We start from the raw sequence: 25349 nt of genomic DNA on the forward strand, positions 1-25349 counted from the left end.
CAGAGGGCCTTCTCGGTAGTGGCACCCGCCCTGTGGAACGCCCTCCCATCAGATGTCAAAGAGAAAAATAACTACCAAACTTTTAGAAGACACCTGAAGGCAGCCCTGTTTAGGGAAGCTTTTCATGTTTAATAGGTTATTGTATTTTAGTGTTTGGTTGGAAGCTGCCCAGAGTGGCTGGGGAAACCCAGCTAGATGGGCGGGGTATAAATAATAATAATAATAATAATAATAATAATAATAATAATAATTCAAACTTAACACTGGTATAGTGTAAAACAGTTTTGTAACTTCTGGGATGCATTGCAGATTTTGTAAAGGGTAAGGAAATATTATGTGTTTCGGGCTTTGTATTCTTCCCACATTCAAGCTGTTTACAAATTAGGAGTAGCAGCTCTTGGGGTCACACAGTTCTGAAAGTTTACTGAATTCAAAGGTCTTTACAGGTTGGGCACACAGTGAAAGTGGTCAGTTGATTGGTCTATTTTTCTGGATAGATCAATTTGCAGCAAACGATTCTTTTTCTGCTCACTTCATTATATGCTGGCTGTGAGACGAACTTGACACGCAATATGACCAGGTGCAAGATTATTTGATTTTGCTGTGTGATCAGGTCCAATTTTACTTGTGTGAATTGACTCATACATTATTAGGACTTGAACAAGCTGTTGACCATTCTCTGGAATTTTCCATATAATCCTACCTACACAGGGGTAAGGCTTACAGAATTCAATAGGGCCTGCTCCTAAGTAAGTGGATATAGGATTGTGGTATGATACTCCTTAGTGAAGGGATTTGTTCTTCTTAAAAGAATTTTAATATTTTGTTGGAAGCTGCCCAGAGTGGCTGGGGAAGCCCAGCCAGATGGGCAGGGGAAGAAGAAGAAGAAGAAGAAGAAGAAGAAGAAGAAGAAGAAGAAGAAGAAGAAGAAGAAGAAGAAGGAGGAGGAGGAGGAGGAGGAAGAGGAGGAGGAGGAGGAGGAGGAGGAGGTTTTGTTTTGTTTTGTTTTGTTACACTTGCCCCTTTCCATACTGATTAAATCATGTGGTAAGATTTCTTAAGTTTTTAAAAATCCATTTATGGAGAAGGCTGTGCTCTGGAGGCAGTTTCAAGGGCCAGACTGAAGGGTGGAGGACAACAGTAACCCCCCAGGCCTGAGGTCTCCCACCTCTGCCCTAAGGTACCCCTGCCCGTACGGGCCAGTCGTGTCCAACTCTAGGGTTGCGTGCTCATCTCGCTCTATAGGCTGTGAGCCGGCACCGTCCGAAGACACTTCCGGGTCACGTGGCCAGCGTAACGAAGCTGCAGCTGGTGAGCCAGCACCAGTGCCACACACGGAAACGCCATTTACCTTCCCGCTATAAAGTGGTACCTATTTATCTACTTGCACTTAGGGGTGCTTTCAAACTGCTAGGTGGGCAGGAGCTGGGACCGAACGATGGGAGCTCACCCCGCCGCTGGGATTCGAACAGCTGACCATGCGACCAGCAAGTCCTAGGCACTGAGGTTTTACCCACAGCGCCACCCGCGTCCCAAGCACCTCTGCCCTAAAGTGGGCCAATTTCTTTGATTGCTAATGCAGACTACTAAGGTATTAGAACTGCTGTTTTTGTTCAAATTGCTGCAGCCTTCCTAGTACAATTATGTAGCTTCTTCTTCTTCTATGCAGCATAGATTGCAGCCTGCACACACTCCAAAGGGACAAAAGAGAAATTATATGTCTCCAAGACCAGGAAACACCCCTTGGTGGTTTCCTTAACCTCCAGGAAGGGGCAGCAAACCCACTTTCACCATACTTCTTCAGTATATAAAATGCTGTCTTTCCTGAAGGGTCCAAATAACCTTAATATGACACTCTAGTTCCTAAGAGCTACTGAACTTGATTAATGTTACTGCATCAAGTATTGTAGTGTGTCACAGCATAGCTATCTGTCTGTCATGTTCCTTGCCACTGGCATCAACCAATGTAAAAATTAGCTGTATTTTCATACATAAACTTATTGCTCCCATGTCTCAAAATGTCTCAAAATGTCTCAGAATGACTTACAATAAAATTAGAATGAAAACACATCCCCAATGTGAAAGTGAAAATAAGCAAGACCAAAAAAAGTACATGGGAAAGCAGTGGTTAGACCATGTTGTTATTGTTTAGTCATGTCCGACTCTTCATGACCCCCTGGACCAGAGCACGCCAGGCACTCCTGTCTTCCACTGCCTCCCGCAGTTTGGTCAAACTCATGCTGGTAGCTTCGAGAACATTGTCCAACCATCTCGTCCTCTGTCGTCCCCTTCTCCTTGTGCCCTCCATCTACCCCAACATCAGGGTCTTTTCCAGGGAATCTTCTCTTCTCATGAGGTGGCCAAAGTATTGGAGCCTCAGCTTCAGGATCTGTCCTTCCAGTGAGCACTCAGGGCTAATTTCCTTAAGAATGGATAGGTTTGATCTTCTTGCAGTCCATGGGACGCTCAAGAGTCTCCTCCAGCACCATAATTCAAAATGTCTTTGTCCATGGAGTTTTCTTGGCATGGATACTGGAGTGGCTTGCAGGTTCCTGCTCCAGGTGGATCACGTTTGGTGAAATGGGGCAAAGGAAGGGACTGAAAGAGGTTCTGTAGGAAAGAAGGTCCACAATGATGGTGCTACTAATTCCCCCCCCCCCCAAAAAAAAGCCCTGTGTTGCCCTGAACCTCTGAGGGCTTGAGAGGATGAGGGATACTGTGAAAATGACGTTCACAATAATCCTCCCTCCCAGAGAGAAAAAATCGTTCCAATTTAATAATCACAAGCTGGAGATTAAAAGCTGTGTGGAAATGAATTATTGAACAAAGAAAGGCTGGTGGAAAATATCGGGAACGGAAGGAAAGCTTTGTGTTGCAGTTTCAAGTAGATTCGTCAAGACGGCCTGCCTACAGGAGGACAGGGGGGGGGGAGGACCGTGTGTTGGGTTGAAATAAACGACAGACGAGTGACAAGTGTCATACGGGAGGCATCTTTTGAGCATGTCTCAGAGAGTCCCTTTTATTGAATATTACAGCATTGCCACGTATGTGCTTGTTGCTGATTGGTTAACACAAATCATACACAAGGGTTGCATATAGGCATTAATCATCAATAGATTAAAGGTTGGGAAAGGAACACAGAGTTGGACAGGTATGAAAACTAGTGATTGATATACTCCTTATTAAACTAGTGATTGATATAGCAAAACTTAAAAGGGCATAACCATCACATTCATAGATGTGGTCAACCATGCATTAAGAACAAGAACAGGTCAGGGTACAATGTTTCATGAACTCAATATGAACCGAACATTCCAGGGTGGGTGAGGACGGAATGCTTCAGCTCAGAGCGATTTGTCAAACTCATGTGCAGAAGCAAAACCTCCCATCAACCGTGGTCATCGGAATGTGAATCGGAATGTGAATTTGACTCGGCAGGGCCCCCCTGAGATACAGTTTCGCAGGCTGGTGGAAATCACGGACAGACTCTAAGAATGTTGTTCATGGAGGTGTGGAAATGGCGGCTGTCCTTTACGTGATATGGCTCCTGGAGAGTGTAAAATCCACACAGGATATGTTTGTTCTCAACCCTTGTGAAGATTATCAGAGATCTCAAAGAAAGGAATATATGTTTACAACAAGAGGATTAGGAAAATAATAAGGAGACTATCTGGACAGAACTGGATAGAACTGTGAAATTAAAGCAGCAGCAAGAGTGATGTTTAGACCCCTTTCGGAGCGCGAAGTGTGGGTACTCCCAATAAAATTTTAAAAATTTGGCTGTATAATTTGGAACTAATCTGATTTGGAATTAATGTGATTTGATTGGCCTGTTAATAAAAATTATTTATATATAAAAAAAGAAAATGACGTTCACAGATTAGCAACCTTCCCTGAGGGTAGATTATGACAAATTTTGGTGAGGAACAATTAAATTGATTTCAATTTGGAACCTTTCATAGATGCTGCATCTAGTGGTCTAAAATACTGTGCTAGGTGTGTTTTTATTTGATTTATTGTTGACCAACTTTGCAATGGGCAGCAGGTACGGTGGTACCTCGGGTTACAGACACTTCAGGTTACAGACGCTTTAGGTTACAGACTCCGCTAACTCAGAAATAGTACCTTGGGTTAAGAATTTTGCTTCAGGATGAGAACAGAAATCATGCAGCAGCAGCATGGCAGCAGCAGGAGGCCCCATTAGCTAAAGTGGTACCTCAGGTTAAGAACAGTTTCAGGTTAAGAACGGACCTCCAGAATGAAATAAGTTCTTAACCCGAGGTACCACTGTATGCCCCATGCTGCTTAAAAGCCAGCTGGGATGAAAATTCCAGACCAAGTACACAGAGGAAATTGTAACACAATCTTCTTTTCTTCTTTGCTACAATAAACTGGAGAAAATGTTCATTCTATTCCACACCAACTTGAAGCGGCTGGGAGGGAGGGGCGGCTGGACAAAAAAAGCAAAACAAAACAAATTTGGAGTGTGCCCTACGAAGGAGAAGTTCCACTGCATCTTGGGGCTTTAAAACACATTTCATTTTCACGAGTTAAGATGACTTTTGCATTCCTCATTAGTTTCAGAATGAAACATTGCCATAGGTCAGGAACTGGGTCAGCCTAATGAGGGAATAAAACTTGTAGTTCACCACAAGACCTGATGCATTTTCTTCTGTGCCCTGGCGTTGTATTTTATGCCTTGTTTATGCTGAGTGTTTCTGCCTTCTTACGAAGCTGTGGCTGTAATGAAAAGCGCAGAGCGCGTTTCTCGGTTGTGTTGCTGCACAACTTGCTCGTTGCTGTCTAATTTTAAAGGAGGGGACCCTTTGAACTAGAACAGCTCTGAGCAAACAGAGTGTCCCATGCAGCTTGCCATCTCATCTCCTTTGACTTCAGAAAAAGGGAACTTTTAAAAGTAACACTAAATATAATTCTGATTTGAAATAGGCGAGGCTGCGATCTGATTCCTAACCCCACTTACCAGAGAAGAACCTCTGTTTAATTCCACTGAACTTCAGTTGGGAATGGTTTTTTTATTGCCATGGATACATGATAATCAATAGCCAGAGCTTCATGAAAGGACAGCTGCAGAAGTCCTTGTTTTAATACTCCATCTTATTTGCCTACACAGATATACTTACAGTGTTTTTTTCTGGTGCGCCAACTGTTTTCAATAGCTCTGTCAGACCATTACAGCAAAGGTGTCCAATTGCTAGATAAGCAATTACATGACTATATAGCTTGTTTGCCAGGTACCAAAACAAAGCTTAGTCCAGCCCTAGAAAAATAACCAAATAAAAAAGAACTTGTTAAAACTGCCATAAGGCAATAAGCATTTCACTTTATAAAAACAGGGATAATTGCATAAATCTCATAATTCTCAATATGCCTAGGTGTTGAACTATCTTAAAAAAAAATCAAATGTTGTGTTTGCATGTCTCTCTATCCCCTTAATCCAGTTGTATATTACTTCATACTTTCTCACCAAGTCATTGAAAGAAACTGATTTCCATCCCAATTATTTGAGGCTGATTTCCCCTCCCTTCAGATATTGGTCAAGGACAAGAACTCACTCCATTTAAAAAACAAACAAACCATAAATCACTTGTGCCACTTATTTACAGGGTAGTATATGCCTAGTCAGGGACACGGGTGGTGCTGTGGGTTAAACCACTGAGCCTCTTGGGCTTGGCAATCAGAAGGTCAGCAGTTCGAATCCCCGCGACGGGGTGAGCTCCCGTTGCTCGGTCCGTGCTCCTGCCAACCTAGCAGTTCGAAAGCACATCAAACTGCAAGTAGATAAATAGGTACCACTCCGGTGGGAAGGTAAACGGTGTTTCCGTGCACTGCTCTGGTTTGCCAGAAGTGGCTTAGTCATGCTGGCCACATGACTCGGAAGCTGTACACCGGCTCCCTCGGCCAATAAAGCGAGATGAGCGCCGCAACCCCAGAGTCGGTCAAGACTGGACCTAATGGTCAGGGGACCTTTACCTTTACTATATGTCTAGTGTGGTTGAATCCACAGTGCAACCATACACAAATTGAAATTTGAATAATTAACAACGCAATCCTATACACGTGCGCTCAGAATGCCTTCTAAAGGCATTAAGTCATCAGGATGATTCAGTGGGGCACTTTATAATAATTACGTAAAGCAAAGTGGACTATAATGTAATTCTTCTAATTAACATGTAGTCCCATATTTCAAGTTTAATTGGTGATTCTATCGATGCTCCAACTGTAAAAATTTAGTTCTAGGAGTCATCTTACAGGCCATAACAGCTTTAGCTTTTTAAATTTTAAACATAAACATAAATAATCCATTAACAATGTATTACAAAATGAAGTGAATAACATAGGGAACTTTTTGCTTTAGTAAACTTGTGCAAATATTTCATCAATATATAAAAATATTAATGGATTTTTGGAGGTTGTGTGTAGCAGACAATTTCTCTGCATACTTCAGCCATGGGAACAATCCCCCCCCCCCAAGTATTTATCTAATATTTGCTGGGCAATGTTCTTATGTGGCAAGTGAATTTTTGCCCACATGCTTGGAATGAAGACACAAAAGACAAGAATTTGGTATGAGGCTATCAGTAGCAGATGTTGTGGGGTGATACCACTCACCTGACAACTGGTTTGTTGTATTGTCAAAGATCAATCAAGGAATGCTCCCAAAGTTACTGGGACGCGGGCAGCACTGTGGGTTAAACCACAGAGCCTTGGGCTTGCCAATCAGAAGGTCGGTGGTTCAAATCCCCACAATGGGGTGAGCTCCCATTGCTCAGTCCCTGCTCCTGCCAAACTAGCAGTTCAAAAGCACGTCAAAGTGCAAGTAAATAAATAGGTACCGCTCCGGCGGGAAGGTAAATGGCGCTTCCGTGCACTGCTCTGGTTTGCCAGAAGCGGCTTAGTCATGCTGGCCACATGACCCGGAAGCTGTATTGGCTCCCTCAGCCAGTAAAGGAGATGAGGGCCGCAACCCCAGAGTCATCTGCGACTGGACCTAATGGTCAGGGGTCCCTTTACCTTTACCTTTACCCCAAAGTTACTATACAGCTCCAGAGGTGATGGACAAACCACCCACAGCACTGAGGCCACTTTGCAATGAGTGCAAACTTGGCAAGTATCTTAAGAAGGGAACCCAAACCTAATGGCCCAAAGTAATCCTGACTCACACACTTCCTTTGGGAGCAATAGGGTCAGGGCTTTTTTTTCAGCTGGAGTTCACCGGATCTCAGTTCTAGCACCTTTCAGGTGGGCACCTTTGCCATTCTAAGAGAACAAGAGAACAAGAATTCATGGTGAGTTCTGGCACCCCTTTTTCTTGAAAACTAGCACTGGATAGGGTAATAATAATCTCAAATGTTTACTGTGGGCGGATCTGCACTCATGGTTTTTAACATTAAGAAAGGGTTAAGGAATGGCTTTGATAACATAGGGTAAAAGGGGAAGGGAAATGACCCCTGGTGACTACGGGGTTGTGGTGCTCATCTCACATTCAGGCCGAGGGAGCCGATGTTTGTCCACAGGCAGCTTTCTGGGTCATGTGGCCAGCAGGACTAAACCACTTCTGGTGCAACGGAACACTGTGACGGAAACCAGAGCACACAGAAAAGCCGTCTACCTTCCCACCACAGCGGTACCTATTTATCTACTTGCACTGGCATGCTTTCAAACTGCTAGGTTGGCAGGATGCTACGTAGATGATGCCCTGTTTTTATGTTCATAATGCGTAAAAATACCTTGTATTTGTATCACTTCATTTTTAATTGTTTCATGCTGCTATATCAGTGAAAAACTGCTCATATGTCCCTATGTAGCGTTTTGCCTTTTTCTACTGCCTTCAAACTCTGACCCCGCCCCCTTCAAAGGTATTTGAGGGGCAGATAACGAAGGACACCGAGGGAGGGAGGAAGAAATAATTAAAATGGGACACCAGAGGGAGGAGCAGAGTAGCCAGAGATCAGTAGCAGATGGAGGGGGGGAGGGAACCATGGTAAAAAAGTTTTAATTAACAAAGATGCCCTGTGTTGCTTTACAAGGGCATATCTAATGCCATTCTAACGGGGGGGGGGGGGGGAATAACATTAAACAGGTCAGCCAGTCACTTTTGCTGCCTATTTAATGCTATCCTATTACTTTTACTGTCTATTTATGTAATGGATATCAAAATAAAGAATGAAAGCTTTTCTTAAGTCCCAAGTGATTTCATGTTTGTTTTCTCTGTCTGGAAATTAATATTAATCTGTTTGATATCCTTTAAAATGTATGATTCCAAGCATGATATGAAATTCAGCTGGGATGGGGGCTCACCATTTTGCTCCTTTGCTGTATGAAATAATGCCTTATAATACATTTTCTGCATGTGGCTAGTTGTTTTAACTGACTCAGTTCACAGCAGATATGAATTTTTAAAAAACCCAAGTATCTCCCCATTTGCAGCCATGCATATTCATCAGTGGTTAACAGGTGACCAAGTTTGGTTGAGAAAAAAGACTCTTCATTTCTGCTAACATGGAGGATTTAATTTGAGCAGGCCTTCTGTTTACTCTAGATGAAAAGGCAGCTGAGGAGGCCTGAAGGGAAAGCATTTTTAAGGATTTAGTCAGTCTCTACCTCTGCTGACTCCTTAATGGTATTTGACTTTGTCTAACTTAATTAGCATCTAGCGCAATTGTGCTCTTGAGAAAAATATTGTGGAAAAGTTCTCTGATACTCTTAATATCTCTACAAATGAATCCTATAGAATAGTATTGAATTCATTCCCCTAATGAAGACTGTACAACACAATCTTACTCGGGTACGAGTGATCACAGAAGAAGAAGAAGAAGAAGAAGAAGAAGAAGAAGAAGAAGAAGAAGAAGAAGAAGAAGAAGAAGAAGAAATGAAGAAGAAAGGGGTGGAGAAGCTTCTTCAGGTATACAGTGCTGAGGCCGTTTAAGGCTTTAAAATTCAGCACCAACACTTTGAATTGTGCTCAGAAATGTACTGGGAGCCAATGTAGGTCTTTCAGGACTGGTGTTATATGGTCTCAGCAGCCACTCCCAGTCACCAGTCTAGCTGCTGCATTCTGGATTAGTTGTAGTTTCTGGGTCACCTTCAAAGATAGCCCCCACATAGAGCGCATTGCAGTAGTCCAAGTAGGAGATAACCAGAGCATGCACCACTCTTGAGACAATCTGCTGGCTGGCAGGGTCTCAGCCTGCGTACCAGATGGAGTGGGTAGACAGCTGCACCAGAGACAGAATTAACCTGCACCTCCATGGACAGTTGTGAGTTCAAAATGACTCTCATGTTGTACACCTGGTCCTTTAGGGGCACAGTTACTCCATTCAGTACTAGGGAGTCCCACACACCTTCCTGCCCTATGTCCCCCCCAAAACAATACTTCTGTCTTGTCGGAATTCAGTCTGACCTTTATATTACTATTAATTAAATATATAAATTAAATATATGTTAAAAGTTTAAACTGAATACAATTTTAAAGCAAAGTATTTCTTTTTTAAAGAAATTATTCTTTTAAAAGAAAAATGATTATTTTTACAGACAAATGGTGTTTTATTTGGAAAATCTGAATGTAACATATATTTGTTACATTGTTTGTTGATTCAGTTTCCCACTTTTTATGCATTTTCGGTCATCTTTATGTTGGATTTGACTAAGCATGAATCCAAGCAGTAATGGCCAAATTTATTCTCTTCCCACAACAAAAAGTAAATAAAACAATTATTTCCCTTGCCAAATTTTCTTCTGCATGTGGCTGTTTACAGCTTTGCAAGAAGAATGGAAAGGGAGGGCTAGAGAGGGGACTGGATTTGTTTTTGTACTAATTGTTTCACCCCCATAGGGGATGTCTTGCTGACGATCTGTGTCATTCACTCAGAGACAATGGTTTTAAATCTTTTGTTTTGTTTCTTGCCCCAGGCAAATAAAGCTTAAAATAAAGCTGCCTGGGGCAATGGCTACTTGATGATGAGAAATCAATAACAAAAGCAGTGCTGTACGTGGTGAAAAATATGGCAATATAATGGTATTCATTATGCGAGAGGATTCCAACCACTGTCAGGAGAATCGAAAGCAATAATATTACTTTTGTGAACCACCATACTGGGACAAGATCATACAAATTTAATAAAATGGAAACTGCTGTGGTTGAGTAATGATAACGCGATGAAAAGATGAACAGGTACAGAACAGTGAACCCCATCGCTAGTGTTGAGCAACACATTCATCCAGGAAGTGACATGCTTCGTAATATTGCCACATTGTAAGCACCCTGAAGAAGCAGCCATCTTAATTTCTCTATAAAGAGTACATGGAATGGGGCAATCCTGTAGATCTTGTCAAACTCCCATCAGAACCAAACAAACATGGCCAGTGATTGGGGATTGTGGGAACTGTAGTCTGGCGATATGTGGGGGGCTGCACGTTCTTCATGCTTTCAATAATACATCAGTGGAATAGAATGGCAGTCCACAACTTATGATGCAGGTTAAGCCTACAGTCAGTGAAAAGCATCATGAAGAGGACGCCACACAGATGATGCATAACAGCAGCTTTAATGTAGAAACAGTTTATTGTGGGAACAAACCATGCAGCAGGTTGTTGCTCATAATGGAGGCCTGACTTAGCAGTTCCAGGTATGGCAAGCCAGGAGGACCATTGCACCCCAGCCGGAGAGTTCACTGGTGTAGGAAAGGTCCTCTCATAGTGGCTTTGTCAATAACCCCCCTCAACCCTAGACCAAACTCTTAATCCAGTTGAAGGCCAGATGATGATGATGATAATGATGATGCTGATTTTGCAAGAAAAACTGCCTCTGAACTTCAGAATGTGAGTATTTCTCTGCAAAGGTCACTTCCACCAATTTTTCCATCTTCACCCTCCAAAGTATTCCAACTGCCCAATACATCAGCCATGCATTCATGTAGATGATGATACAGAGGTGAATGATGAATCTCTGACTATTTTTTGGAATCTCTTAAATGTGTAAATATGTCAAGAACCAAAGTTGTCAGATTTGCTATTAGTGGGAACTTCAGAAAGTAATCCAGACCCATACCTCTATGCTCTGGATTTTTTAAACCTGGTGTCTTCCCATAAATTCATTTAGGTTAGGTGGGAACCTCAATTCATTCTGTATATGACAACCTTATTTATGAAGTAGATACTATATGTGGAAACCCCACATATTTTTCTGTCTATAGTGTAGACAGAAAAACCCAACTCCTGTGGAGTCATCTAGCAGGAAAACAAGTGCTGATTTGCTATGGAGATGGGTAGAGTCTAAGTATCTCATTGCTTTTGGTAAAATTCAATGTAGAATGAGACTATAGGTAAGAAAATTTTGTGGTGCACTTCAATAACATTAAAACACTTCTTGATTCTCAGATAGACATTTAAGAAAGTTGTGCTGAGTACCATGTGAACTTGAAGAAAGGGGGATACCTAATGAAATTGCTGTGTTCTGTTCTTCTTGCTTACTAGGGAAAGTCAGACAGGGAAAGTCCAATATATTTTGTTGCCTCAGGCAAACCAGCAAACGCACACCACCACTCCCAAGTCAAAGTGCATAGCATGTACCCAATGTTGGTCAAATTATTTTGGCACCCGAGGCAGAATATCCCAGAAGCACCTCTCCCTACTGCCTGGCAGGAAATAAATGCAATAATAAACAACAATAAATTTCTGCCCTTTCATGACACCCACATTCTGGTGCCTGAGGCAGTTGCCTCATTTTGCCTATTGGTAGGGCTGGCCCTGGTTTCAGAGGACATAGAACTTTGGCACATCCATAGGGAAGCGACTCCTGTTGTTCTACTAAATCGTTACCAAAAAAAATGTTTTGAAACAGATAAGGAAATAATAGTTTCTCTGCAACATAGATCCTTTCATGTAGCATGAATAGTTTTTCTGCAATGTAGATCCTTTCATGTAATATGGAATCTCATGTCAATTTCTGCAAATAGAAAGGCAGATGCATAAAGGATTTCTAAATAGGTGAATCTTACAGAACAATACAGTAGAAGTGTTCAGGATGGTCCTCATCATATCAGGCAGATGAACTAATGTAGATTTTCTACCCTTTGTTTTCTACCCTTTCTGCCATTTACTTAGAAGAATTTATTATTATTATTATTATTATTATTATTATTATTATTATTATTATTATTTATACCCCACCCATCTGGCTGGGCTTCCCCAGCCACTCTGGGCGGGGAACAGCAAAATATTAAAATACAATAGTCCATCAAACATTAAAAGCTTCCCCAAACAGGGCTGCCTTCAGATGTCTTCTAAAAGTCTGGTAGTTATTTTTCTCTTTGACATCTGGTGGGAGGGCATTCCACAGGGTGGGTGCCACTACCGAGAAGGCCCTTTGCCTGTTTCCCTGTAACTTGGCTTCTCGCAGTGAGGGAACTGCCAGAAGGCCCTCAACTCTGGACCTCAGTGTCCGGGCAGAATGATGGGGGTGGAGACGCTCCTTCATGTATACTGGACCGAGGCTGTTTAGATGCAAGACATTCATCCCTGCTCCAAGAGTGGTGTTCTGAAAGCTGGAAATTGTACCCTAGGCAAGGGGTAACCAACCTTCTTGGACTAGTGAGCACATTTTGAATTTTGAGAGTGTTGGGGGAGCCAGTCACAAAATGGTTGCCATGGAGGCGTGCCATAATACAAAAGAGCTTCTGTGCAGCATGGCATAACAGAAAATGACTGCCATGGGAAAGCATAGCATACCACAAAATTAAAGACTACCACCCCCATGACACCTCTATATTTGCTGTAGGAAGTCAGCTATTTTCTGCTGGTCCTCATTATGGAGATTTCTCTCTCTCTCTCTCTCTCTCTCTCTCTCTCTCACACACACACACACACACACACACGCACACACACAGAGAGAGAGAGAGAGAGAGAGAGAGAGAGAGAGAGAGAGAGAGACTGATGTTGTTGCTGTCTAATACAGTGGTACCTCAGGTTAAGTACTTAATTGATTCCGGAGGTCCGTACTTAACCTGAAACTGTTCTTAACCTGAAGACCACTTTAGCTAATGGGGCCTCCTGCTGCTGCCGTGCCGCCGGAGCACGATTTCTGTTCTCATCCTGAAGCAAAGTTCTTAACCTGAAGCTCTATTTCTGGATTAGCGGAGTTTGTAACCTGAAGCGTATGTAACCTGAAGCGTATGTAACCTGAGGTACCACTGTAACAAGGAACATTCCTCAGTACCATGAAAAATATACATCTCATTATATCATATATCTCATTTCACAGAACTTGCATAGAAGGTACCAGGGCATTCTTACCTAGAGACTTTTCTTTTTTTAGTAAAAGCTCAGAATCTGGGGCACCTGCTTAACGGCACCACTGAAAACCTTCATGGGTGCTATGGCACCTTCAAATGTCAGGTCCCTGCCGTAGGCACATCCTCAATATCCATATAAAACAGTAATTTCGGAAGCATTATTCAGATCATGTCCACTATACTACTCCTTCTCCTACCTCCTCATGTATGTTTAAGTAGACTGGGAGGGGAGGGAACCCACCTCTTTAAACAAAAACCTGCCCTCTGAAAATCCTTTGAGCCTGGATCCAGGGTGGGGCGATTTCCAAGGTTGTCCAGGGTATGTCCCTCTGATTCAGGACCCTTGGATCAAGGAGATGGAGCATAATTGGGTGTGGTTGGGTGTGCAAAGCCTTAGTTGTTGTTGTTGTTTAGTCGTTTAGTCGTGTCCGACTCTTCGTGACCCCATGGACCAGAGCACGCCAGGCCTTCTCTGTCGTCCCCTTCACCTTGTGCCCGCCATCTTTCCCAAAATCAGGGTCTTTTCCAGGGAGTCTTCTCTTCTCATGAGGTGGCCAAAGTACTGGAGCCTCAGCTTCAGGATCTCTCCTTCCAGTGAGCACTCAGGGCTGATTGCCTTAAGATTGGATAGGTTTGATCTTCTTGCAGTCCATGGGACTCTCAAGAGTCTCCTCCAGCACCATAATTCAAAAGCATCAATTCTTCAGCTATTAGCCTTCTTTATGGTCCAGCTCTCATTTCCATACATCACTAAAGCCCTAGTATACACCTTTAAACCTTATACTCAATAAAATAACTTCCCATACCAAGAAACTATTACAAAGTCAAGTCATTACAGGGGAAAGACAGGGAATGCATTGCTTAAACAAAGTTACAAAGTACAGCGGTACCTCTGGTTGTGGACAGGATCCATTCCGGAGCTCTGGTAGGATCCTAAGGTTTTCGCAACCGGAGTTGCCTGTACTTCCGGGTTTGCTGCATGCGTATCCCAAGGGATACATAACCAGAGGTGTTCATAAGTAGAGGTACTACTGTAGTTGTATGTGGACAGGATCCAGTCACTGAGACACTCACACATTCAGATCTAAGGCTAAAGCAATCCTAACTTTCCTAGAAATGTGTAGAAAGAACTGCCGTAATAGTCGCTTAGGGTTGGGTGGCAATTGTGGCCTGTTGTGGTTTCCCCTCCAAAATCTTCCTGCCACAGCTGGCTGTTGAGTCCTCCCCTGGCCAGCTACTTTGGACAACAGGACAGCCTGCCAATTCTTAAAATAAAATAAAATGAACTGCCTGTGATGTTACCATATATGAGAGTGTGCTGGAGGGGAAATAGTTAAATAGATTGCACAGACAGGACCCGGGGGGGGGGGGGGGAGTCAGTGGGTCTATAAAGGAGTTCTGGGAGGAGTTCTGGGGGTTAGTCCGTTGGGAGTTGTGGGTGGGTAGTTGGTTGGTTTTGAGTGGGTTGGCTGGTTGGGAAAGGCAGTTGGTAATAGAGGGACAGTTAGGGCAGTTGGTCCTTGAGTGTGGGGTGGTGGCAGAGATAGAGAGAGGAACATAAGACTAAGAAAGTAAAGAGGAACACTGTTTGGAATGCTGTAATAGTTTTGTTTTAAGTCTGAAATAAAATACACTCTTCTTTATGAATTGAAAAGCTGACTGAGACTGAAGTGATTTTACCAGGGAGGACCTGGCTGGTGGCAGCGGATTAGTGGTGTACGGGTCAATAGTCCGTGAGACGACCGGGGGCTCCGTACGAACGCCACACTGCCCAATCAGGGACAGGCAGGGAGGCGGAGACTAGGCAGCAGAATGGAGTCAGGAAGTTTTCGCTCTGATCTGCCACCTGGGAATAAAAGCAGCTGCGTTCGAGTGTTGCAAGCAAGCACAGCGGCAAAGATTTACACCTTCCCAGAAGATAGCCAAGATGCAAAGTAAAGATTTAAGATCCTATGCCTGTTTGAGGGTGAAGCCCCCCCCCCTTTCTATTTGTAATATTTCACCAGGCACTAGAGATTTCTCACCTTCTTTGTTCCATGCTTTGTGGAATTGCAAATTGAAGATGCTGCGTAGCAGAGAGTTGGCACCAAGTCTTGCATCCCTAATTTGCCATCGCGAAAACTATACCCTAAATATGCCTTGCTGTGTCTCCCATCCCAGTGTGAAAAAGGGTATTGAGAGGGGATAGCCTTATGGACATGAATGACCTGACAGAATTCCTTTGAAATGTATTTGTTCCTTGCACATTACTATTGTGCTGTCATGAGATAAGGCTGAGGAGAAAAAGCACCACCTTTGCCTTTCTGTGGAAACAAGTCCTTCCTCCTGGGTTCCCGGGTCATAAATCCACCCCAGAAAGCAAATATCCCTATAGCTAGAAGCTATAGTTACTCCCTCCCCCCAATAATATTTATTGAATTTCATACAAAGACATAACTTTAACATAATAAAGAAAGAAAAAACAATAATAAAGAAAAAAAAGAAAATGAAAAAAATAAAGTATTACAAACCCCACATATACCACCACATACATAAATAAGACTTAATTGATTGGTTAGACTCCACCTTCATAAACATATTACTTGACTTCCTCTAATCTCTTCCAACTGAATTTCCTTGTAATAGAATGTAGCAGTTTCCAATATCATTATTCCATATAACAATATTCTAGTTATAATAATATTTCCTAACTTTTCTTATCCTACTATTTCTTATTTATTTATTTAATCCTGATTTAATCCTTGGCCTAATTAGTTCTTTCAAGTAATTACAAATCTTTAATATTACAATATTTATTCAAATAGACCTTAAATTTCTGCCAGTCTTCTTGATATTCCTCTTCTTTCTGGTCGCGGATTCTCCCGGTGAGATTAGCCAGCTCCACAAAGTCCATCATCTTCATAGCTATAGTTACTTTTTAAGGGAACAGATAGCCAGACTTTTCTGGCAGATTTCCAAATTATTGATCTGACTCTCCCTGAGATGCCTTAAAGCAGGGGGCCAATGGCTTTCTCGTGTCACAAACAAGTAGAGGTTGCACCAAGGGTTATAGATAGTTCACAAGGTACAGATTTTTTATGTTACACCATACAAGTAGAATGGGCATCCTGTGCCCTTTTAAATGTCTTGTGGCATGAGGAATATTGGTTGTGTTTTGTTGTTCTTCCTTTTATTATGTACTTTGTGGTTTTTATATTGTAATTTTATGCTGTGAACTGCCCTGAGATCTACAGGTATAGGGTGATATACAAATTTAATTGATGATAACAACAACAACAACAACAACAACAAACCAGGTAAAAAGTCCAGGCAAGCACACCTTCTCAAACTTCCTATGCAGCCACAAATGCCCACCACACAAAAGCTTTTACTTAGATGCCAAAGCTTTCAACTCTCCCTTGACCCATTTGGTTTCAAATTCTCTTTCATACCAAGTTCATTCACTGGTGGTTATTAGAAAGTCAATATTTATGATCAGCTAGTTATTTATTCTGTATCATGGCAGTTTGCAGATAGATGAGACGACAGACTCCTTTCTTAAGGAGTTGACATCTAAAGACCTACTGTAGCATCCTGCCAATCTATAAATAAGTTTAATTGCATGCCAGTGAGTAACCTGGCTGAGTTCGTTAAGTTTCTTGCGGCAGTGTGTTTTTAAACCAACACAGAGTGCGTTGACTGCATCATAAAATGTTATGATAGTTACACAGAATCGTAGGAATCGAAAGATTCGTAGGTCCTCAACTTTCTGATATGGGACTTTTCAGAGATTATCGCTTGACTACCATAATCCTTAGTCTCAATTCCCAGATGCTGGCAATCACTAAAACATTCTCAAACTCCTTGTCACATTTTCTTAATTAGGTTATGAAGAAATTGGTTTTTTCATCCTTTAATGACGGTGACAATGTTTTTCAATATTTGCTTATCCTTTGACACATTCTCAGGGTGACTGACTCCTGGGCTCAATTAACAGAGCAGTTTGCCTCATAACATTTAAAAACAGTAATTGGCTTTCTAGACAAATACCAACCACCTCCCACAAAAAATCCAGACAGAAGAGTAGCTGAGAACTAGGTTTTGAGTGTGTGCATTATCCCATATAGTTGCTTAAGCAGAAAATGCATGCTATGTCTAAACAAGGATGATTTTATTGTTTTAGTATTACTTTTTTAATTTAGAAAAAAATCATAAACAGATTATAGTCAAAAGAATTTCAAAATATGTAATATTACCCCACCTCTAAACAGTAAAATATTCCAGGGGTTCCACTGCTTACCCAGGATTCAATTTCCTTGGAATAAAGATCACTGGAGCATCAGCCACTAGCCATAGCAATAAAATAAAATGTACTGAAGACAGAGGTAAAAATTTAACTATACAAAATATATTTTGGCGGTTTACTTCAATAATCAAATAACATATCTTATTTTAATTGCCCCCGCTAAAAACCTTGAAGTTTTTGCTGTCACCTGATCATCTTGATCTGCTAAAATAAAGGGCATAGTAGCAGTGGTTGAGCAACCCGGCATGGACAATAGTAGAGGGGTAATAACCTCACTCCTCATATCTTTATACAGAGTGCAAGCCAGAAGTGCATGAGCCACTGGTTCAATATTGCCATCTCCACAGGGATATCACCGTTTTTCCAGTGGAATATTTTGAAATCAACCCTCAAGTACAGCCAAAGGTAGTATACTCAATCTTGCGAACGTGAAAGCGCGTCTGCATTTTGGAATTGTTAAATTTTGCAAATAGGGTGCCAAAGTGTCAAAATGACTAGGTAGAAAATAATCACACCATGGACAAAATATTCTTATTATGGCCAAATTATTCTGTTGCTTGATATCGTATAGGTGCTGTCTAACTGAATTATTTGCATTACTGAAGCTCAGTGTTAATAATTGTTGTGGTTGTACTTTTTACCAGAAAAGTAATGCTTTTGGTTGACAATTTTAGTCCAAGCGCTCTCATGACAATCTTGCAATACTAAGGGTAGTAGACCAGTCAGGTTTAAATTTAGGTGAAGCCAATAATTTACTTATTTATACATAAGTAAAGCTGATCCTAAACTAGAAGTGTAAATAAGGTGCTTACAGGTCCAGCTAGGACTATTCAAGTAACAAGAAACTGGTTTAACCGTTTTATCAGTTCTTTGTACCATGGAGACTTGGCTGGGACCCAAATACATCATACAAACCAAGTCCTGTCTTATAACAATACAAAGTAATCTCAAAGTGATGTACAAAATAGAAAAGAAAGACAATATATTAATAATCAAATAAAAACTTACTGAAAGAATGTTATACTATTCAATATAGTATTGAAAGCCAGTGTGGTGTAGTGGTAAAGAGTGGTGGACTCGTAATCTGGTGAACTGGGTTCAATTCCCCGCTCCTCCACATGCAGCTGCTGGGTGACCGTGGGCTAGTCACACTTCTTTGAAGTCTCTGAGCCTCACTCAGGAAGGAGTGGAAATGGAGGAAGGGAAAAGGAAATTGTTAGCCACTTTGAGACTCCTTAGGGTAGTGATAAAGCGGAATATCAGATCCAAACTCCTCCTCCTCTTCTTCAATCCCTAGAGAAAAAATCCTAGCTGGTCACTTTGTAACAACAAAAATTGCTGATCAGACAAAACCCGCAAATAAAAATAATCTCCTCCCAGATTTCCCAGCCTAAGGGACCACATTAAGAGCATAAGAAGAACATCTAGTTCGGCATACATTTCTACTGACTGAGAGACAGAAGGAAAATGGTGACTGGTGGAAGGAAGAAAGGCTGCTACTGGAAGGAGTAGATGTCACCACCACAAGCAAGTGGGCAGGATGCAGGGAGGTGGCGCAGCACCCAAAGCAAATCTGCCACCTACCCCAAAATGCCGCTTGAGGCAACTGCCTCAGAAAGGTTCATGGCGACGCTGCCCTGCCATTGGTGGCCACCATGACATGGTCTCAAGTTCTCCCCTGGAAGCACTGTGGCCACAAGCCACTCTCCCCTCCAGGTGGACATGGTTTAACTGGTGGTTCCAGCACTGTTGGGATGGATGCTGAGCAGCCTTGTAGCACATAATGGGGAGCTACAAAAGTGAGGAAGAGTTAAATTAATATTTCGATCAAAATACCTAGCCAAATCCTTGACTGCATGCCTATAGGCTTCTTTTTTCTGTCTGTGAATTGGAGTGAAGATGTAAGCCTTTTCAGGCTTTGAATACAGATAAGTTCCTGACTATATAAATATATCAGTATAATTTTCTCCAGTTGTCATCTCTTACCTGTTTTTTCCTGTTCAGAAACTTCCCCAACATACACACACTCTCTCTCTCTTTCTCTTTATATCAAAGGCCAGCTAAGACAACATATTGGTATTGACAGCTAGCTATTTTGAGTTCTGTTTATTTTCCTTATTGTTTAGGCTGTTTCTGATTACAGAATGAGGACATTTCACGAAGGAAATAAAACACAGGTTTTAGAAATACAAAGGCTAGGAGGGAATAAGCCAAGGTTGCAGCCTTCAAAGCAATATTAAGCTCTTTTGCATATGTATTATGTCAGTCTTTGACTGTGTGATGATTTTAATTCAAATTCTGTTGTTATAATAGCACACTGTGATAACAATAGAATGCTCTGGGTAATAAGCTACACATCCCTTCAGAAAAATAAGGCATTAGTCAGTTTTTAAATCTGTTCCCCTCATTGAAAGTCTAAACTAGGATGAAACTTTCCCTTAAACTGACATCAGCAACTGCTACTTTTATCCCAATGTGCTCTGTCAGGTTTATATTAAACCACTGACAAGCCTGAACAATAAAACACCAAATTCATGTGGAAATGTGCTTGACAGAATGGTTTTCCCACCTTAAAACCTACAAATATATTGCTATAAGCCCAGCTCCATCATTATCAGGTACTTTTTAACATTCTAGAATAAGGAAGAATTCCAGGGCAAGCAGGCAAGAGAAACTTGCTAGGAAGAGAGAAAGAAAAGCAAGATGGAATTTGATGTCTCTCATACATACACATAGAATCACTGAAGACTGTGATGCTGATGCAGAAATGCTGGCAGCAGGTGGGGGCAGGGAGGAAATGCCAAAAAAAAGCAAACATGGGGAGAACAGTGATATATTGCATTTTGTGGTCCCTAAACAGCAGCAGATCCAAAACGAGCAAAGAGAATGCTGTCAGGCAGCTTGTGGAAGCATCCTCTTTGGAATAGCAGGCTATAGCTTTATTATTTCAACAGAAACTGTACTGTTCAGCCAATATGTGCTCTAGCCTCCCCATAGACACTTGCTTTATCCTCTATATTGCATATCTAAATATTTAATCTGTGTAACTGGTGTAATCAGTGCTTTGAATTAGTACAAAAATCTCTGACCTACACTTGAAAGTAGTTCCTATAATTGCTGGGCGAACTAAAGGTGAATGAAATTTTGAGGTATGAATGATTTCTAGTTCATCTTCACATTCATTCCACTTCTGCTGCCGCCGCCACCACCTCAGCAGGAAGACTGGACTCCTAGCTTTCATTTTAAAAAGAATGTCAATCAAATATATATAAATAAAAGAAGTTAGAAAGCAAAATGTGGAGGTAATGTTCTCTGTAAGGCGGTATTGATGTTGCTAAGAACTGAACTAGTTTCTTTTTGGACAGGATGAACTTGAACTAGTTCCTTTTTAAAATGAAATTTCCAAGCGCTAATTATAATGTTTTAAGATGCTGTTGTAGAAGCATTCCCTAATGCGTGCAGGTCCCACTATCTGCACACCTAACGAATCAATGGTTTCCACTGACTTTTGAACCAAAGAAAAGCAAGAAGAAGAAGAAGAAGAAGAAGAAGAAGAAGACGACCATAGGGAAAACCTCTGAAAATGCTCTGATTTGTCTGTTCCCTCCCTCTCTCCGTTCGTCAGCCAACCAGCAAAAGGCAACAAGGAAGCAAAAATAAATGATTTGTTCAGATATCCAAACTGGTGATGTGTGTAGTGAGGTTACGGTTCCAATTCCTCTTGTTCAGAAAAGTGAATTTTCACAGAGCGAATATTCAGAAAGTGAGACCTGTATTTATTGCACTAGATGGTTCAAAGCACTTGACCAGCACATGCTTGTTATTATCCTTTCAACAACCATGCAAAGTAGAATGGTATTTTTACCCCCATATAGATTTGGGTGACAAGAAAGGCTTGTCTAAGGTCATCTAGCGGCAGAGGAAAGAGCTGAACATAGTTCATGGTTCAAGATCTTTAGTCACCATATGCACCATCTTCCCTCACACAACTCCTGCTGAAATTTTTCCATGCATTCAGTGAAATCTATAGGCAGATGGCCCAGGGCACTCTTGAGAACCAAGACTTCATCACAGCACTGGACTTTCTTCTTCTCTATCCTTGACAGTGCAGCTGCAGTCTGCTGCTTCCTTTTGAAAGGTTCCTACTGAAATGAAAATGTTTTACCACAGGAGGCAAGTGATCCTGGCTCAGTGTCAAAATATGTAATTTGCATGTAGAAGACCCCGATCATTCTCTAAGTGAGTGGTTGATATGTAAGTTAGGATTTTAATATTATTAGTTCTCTTGCTCTCTTTTAGCCCAGCCTTGTATATTAAGTGCTAATTTGCTTTTAATAGATTTCAGTCCTGCTGCTTTCATTATGCAAGTTTGCTGATTATATGATGTTTTATGTTATTTTGAAATCCCTTGAGTACGTCCCCAAAGGCAGCATCTAATTGATTATATATACCAATATAGTTAAAAGATTTTGAAGCAAGCTAGTTATAGCTCCTTTCCCAACCAAGGAGAACATTTACTGAGGTTTCAAACTATACCTTCCAGAAGGCCAGTGGGTTCATCTAAGTTTGCAAACTCTATTTATGGGATTGTGAGTAAAGTTAACAAAAGAAAAGCAGCTGGACAAATAGGCCTGGTGTGAAGGTCTGGCAGGGACTGTTTTCCCATACCATATGTCACCTTGTGCTTGGATGCAAAATTGGGGCCTCGGTTGACAGGGCTTGCTAGTGGAGGATGGCTGGAAGGAGAGCCTGCGGGCAGAAAAGACACACAGCTATCCCTCCCCACTGGCCGGCCAGAAAAGTCAGAGAGAAAACAGCTGGAGACAGACACAGCTGCTGACTCTGATGTGACTTCAGATCTTCCTACAGAAGAAACTTTGCAGGGAGGGGGCTAGCGACACTGGGGTTGCCTGGAGTCCTGGCTGATCTAAATAGTAGGAAAAATGCTAGTTAGAGCTTGAGTGTTTGGTTGCTCATGGGGAGAGGCTGAAGACAACATTTCAGTCCAGGAAGTTGCCTGTACAGATGCTGGAGGTGGGACTTGAGTGTCCAGGTAAGGTGCTATTAGCTTTCCTTTTCCATGCAACTTAATTGTCACGAATGAGCCAGCCCCCAGGGAAGGGTTGCAGACAGCTCCCAGTGAAGGAAGTAGCCAGGAAGAGAGAGGTTAACTGCCAGGCAAGATGAGCATAGCCGAATGCCAACTCCCCCGCCCTTAGGAATGCCAGTTGATAAGGAGGACCAGCAGGAGCCCTGCCAACACTCTCCAGAAGTGCAAAAGACAGTGAATAGAGAAGGAAGCAGTTCATCAGGTGGGAAAGCACAAAGAGACAGTCACTCAGAGAATGAGGAAGAGGTAGGAGCTGTCCCTCTTAGTCCCAGGTCTCGGCATATGGGAGGACTACAGGATAGGAGGTGTCAGAAGAAGACATCAGAGGGAAAAGTTTGGCTGCTTCTGGTCTCGCAAGAAGGAGTCAGAAGGGTCATCATGATTGATAAGACTAGCGGCATGTTAGAGCCGTCCGGAGAACTCTGTTTGTTTTTGCAATAAATCTTCCTTTTTAATTAACCACGCTTGCTTTGTTATCAAGTCGAAAACTGGGACTCCTGACATTACTTTTCTGATGGAACAGCTCATCACAGATTGCTTTCCAGGGTTTGTCAGAGCCTGGAATTTTGTTGTCCTTTGGCCACACTCTTTCCATTCCCTGCCCTGCCCTCTGTGTCCATATGTACACATACCTGCCAACTCAAGTGAATACGTTGCGCTTTATGTCATAAATCTTTAAGGTGCTACAAGACTTTTTGTTGGTTTTTTGTTGGTTGGTTTTTGCAAAAGTTCCCCAATAAAACAGCTGAAAGTGAGGCTTTATGAAATGGTCATGATACTAGAAGATGAAAGTCAGGGCAAACAATAGAAGTCCATCTATCCCATGCTTTCTAGCTGCATGGAACAACCTGGCTCAGGACACGGGACTTCAGCTACAGTGGGTATCCTCAGATGGCTCCATAAAGCCTGATCCAAAGACATCTGCAACCTCTTTGCCTCAGCTATACTGAGTGACACTGAATCTGAAAGTTCCACAGCTGCTCAAGCTCCACACAGTTTTTAGGGATAGGGGGTTGAACTTTTCAAGTATTGACAACTTTGAGGTTTGCATGGGAAGCAGGTTTTGTTTCAACCCCACCATTTTCCCCCTGAAAGGGCAAGGTGCCCTCAGTGGAGGTTCTTATCAGCAGAGATCGTATCCTACAGTGCCACTGCCTTCCTACTAGCCTGTTTGCATGAAACATACTCACTTTATTAATGTCCTATGAAATGATTGGTTCAGGGTGGGAGAAGTGGCAGGCTTTTCTTCACCGGCGAAGGTAAATGTAAGGCAGAACCATTTTTCCTTCTCCATCATGAATGCTGTTTCATCACAGATAGAGAAACAGCTGCTGTTGCAAACATCTCATTTAGCTGACATGGAAATAAGATGATTTACTTATTTAATTTGTTTGAATAGCCTGTGTAGAATAATGCTTTTGGAGTAATATTCTGTTACATCCCACATTGCTAAATCAGTCACCAACAACCCATTTCACAGTTCAGCATTCTTTTTAATTTAAAGTCCATCTCGTGGTATAATCCATTTTGTTTTAGACATACAGGTCAGGAACCACTCACAACACCAGAATTTAGGCACTAATATGAAGGAGTATGGACAAATCTGTCCAGAAATGTATTCCTACCCATTTCACCACCCTAGTTACGCTGGTGTCATCATCATCATCAGCAGCAGCAGCAGCATAATATATCTGTGGTTAAAGAAGAGAAGCTCACAGTGGTCAAAATAAGGACAGAAAGGGATATATTTGACATCCTTCATAATGTTAACAGTTAGGACTCTTGTCAATACTGATGAATTCCTTTTACCAGTCCACAAAAGAATGTGTCCTCTCATATTGTATCACAGTGTGGTATGCTGGCTTGACAGCCATGGACAGAAAGTCTCTACAGAGAGTAGTGAATATAGCACATGATATCATGCGCTGTCTCTTGAGTCCACTAGATGACATCACAAGGGATCGTTGCCTTAGGAGCACAAGAAAAATCCTCAGGGATGACTCACACCCCGGCCAGCACCTCTTTAATCTTCTACCCTCAAGCAGGAGATATAGAAGTATAATCAGCCATACCAACAGACTAAAAAATAGCTTCTATCTGTGGTCTGTTAGGTTGCTGAACGGAAAATAACATAGCAAAATTGACTTGTGAGGTGGTGTGTTGTTTGATAAGCGATTGAGTGTTTTTTCAGGGGGGGGGGGCTCATTTAATTTCATTGTACACAGGTTGTACAATGACAATAAAGGTATTATTATTAATACAGGACCATGGTTAGCCAAAGCAAATCAAAATCTGAGTACTTCCAGCATTGCCAGAAAGATCCAATAGTTATTGACCAGATGCTCAAAGTGTCATGCAGAAAGCGCAGTCCAAAACAGAGTGGTTGTTTAGCCAGATTTATGTCAAGTGAAGTCATGCAAGGAAGTGACAGGCAGACAGGCTGGCAGCTGTACTAAGAACAAGACAGAACGTCACACAAGCAATTCCAAGGCTAGTCATTGTCTATGCAGTGAGCAGGCTTTACGTGAAAATATTTATATCAAGGTCAGGAAAGACTAGCATGGAGCCATGCTGGAGTTTGGAGAAAACCTTCTCCCCACACTCTACACCTCTGAGTGGCTTATGCAAGGGTGCTAGCATGCAG

General features: G+C 41.9%; 1 long non-coding RNA gene across 1 annotated transcript in view; it reads right to left on the reverse strand.

The window, feature by feature from the left end:
* LOC310660187 overlaps nucleotides 1-15079 on the reverse strand; it is a 39033-nt gene extending 23954 nt beyond the window's left edge. The window contains exons 1-2 of the long non-coding RNA XR_014503285.1: nucleotides 14201-15079; nucleotides 5142-5278 (exon numbers count right to left, since the gene is read on the reverse strand). This is a non-coding gene — a long non-coding RNA (uncharacterized lncRNA). The remainder of the gene's footprint in view (nucleotides 1-5141; nucleotides 5279-14200) is intronic.
* Between the last annotated feature and the right edge of the window lie 10270 nt (nucleotides 15080-25349).

Source organism: Podarcis tiliguerta, assembly GCF_965153285.1.
Source record: "Podarcis tiliguerta genome assembly, chromosome: 11".
Taxonomy (NCBI): Eukaryota; Metazoa; Chordata; class Lepidosauria; order Squamata; family Lacertidae; genus Podarcis; species Podarcis tiliguerta.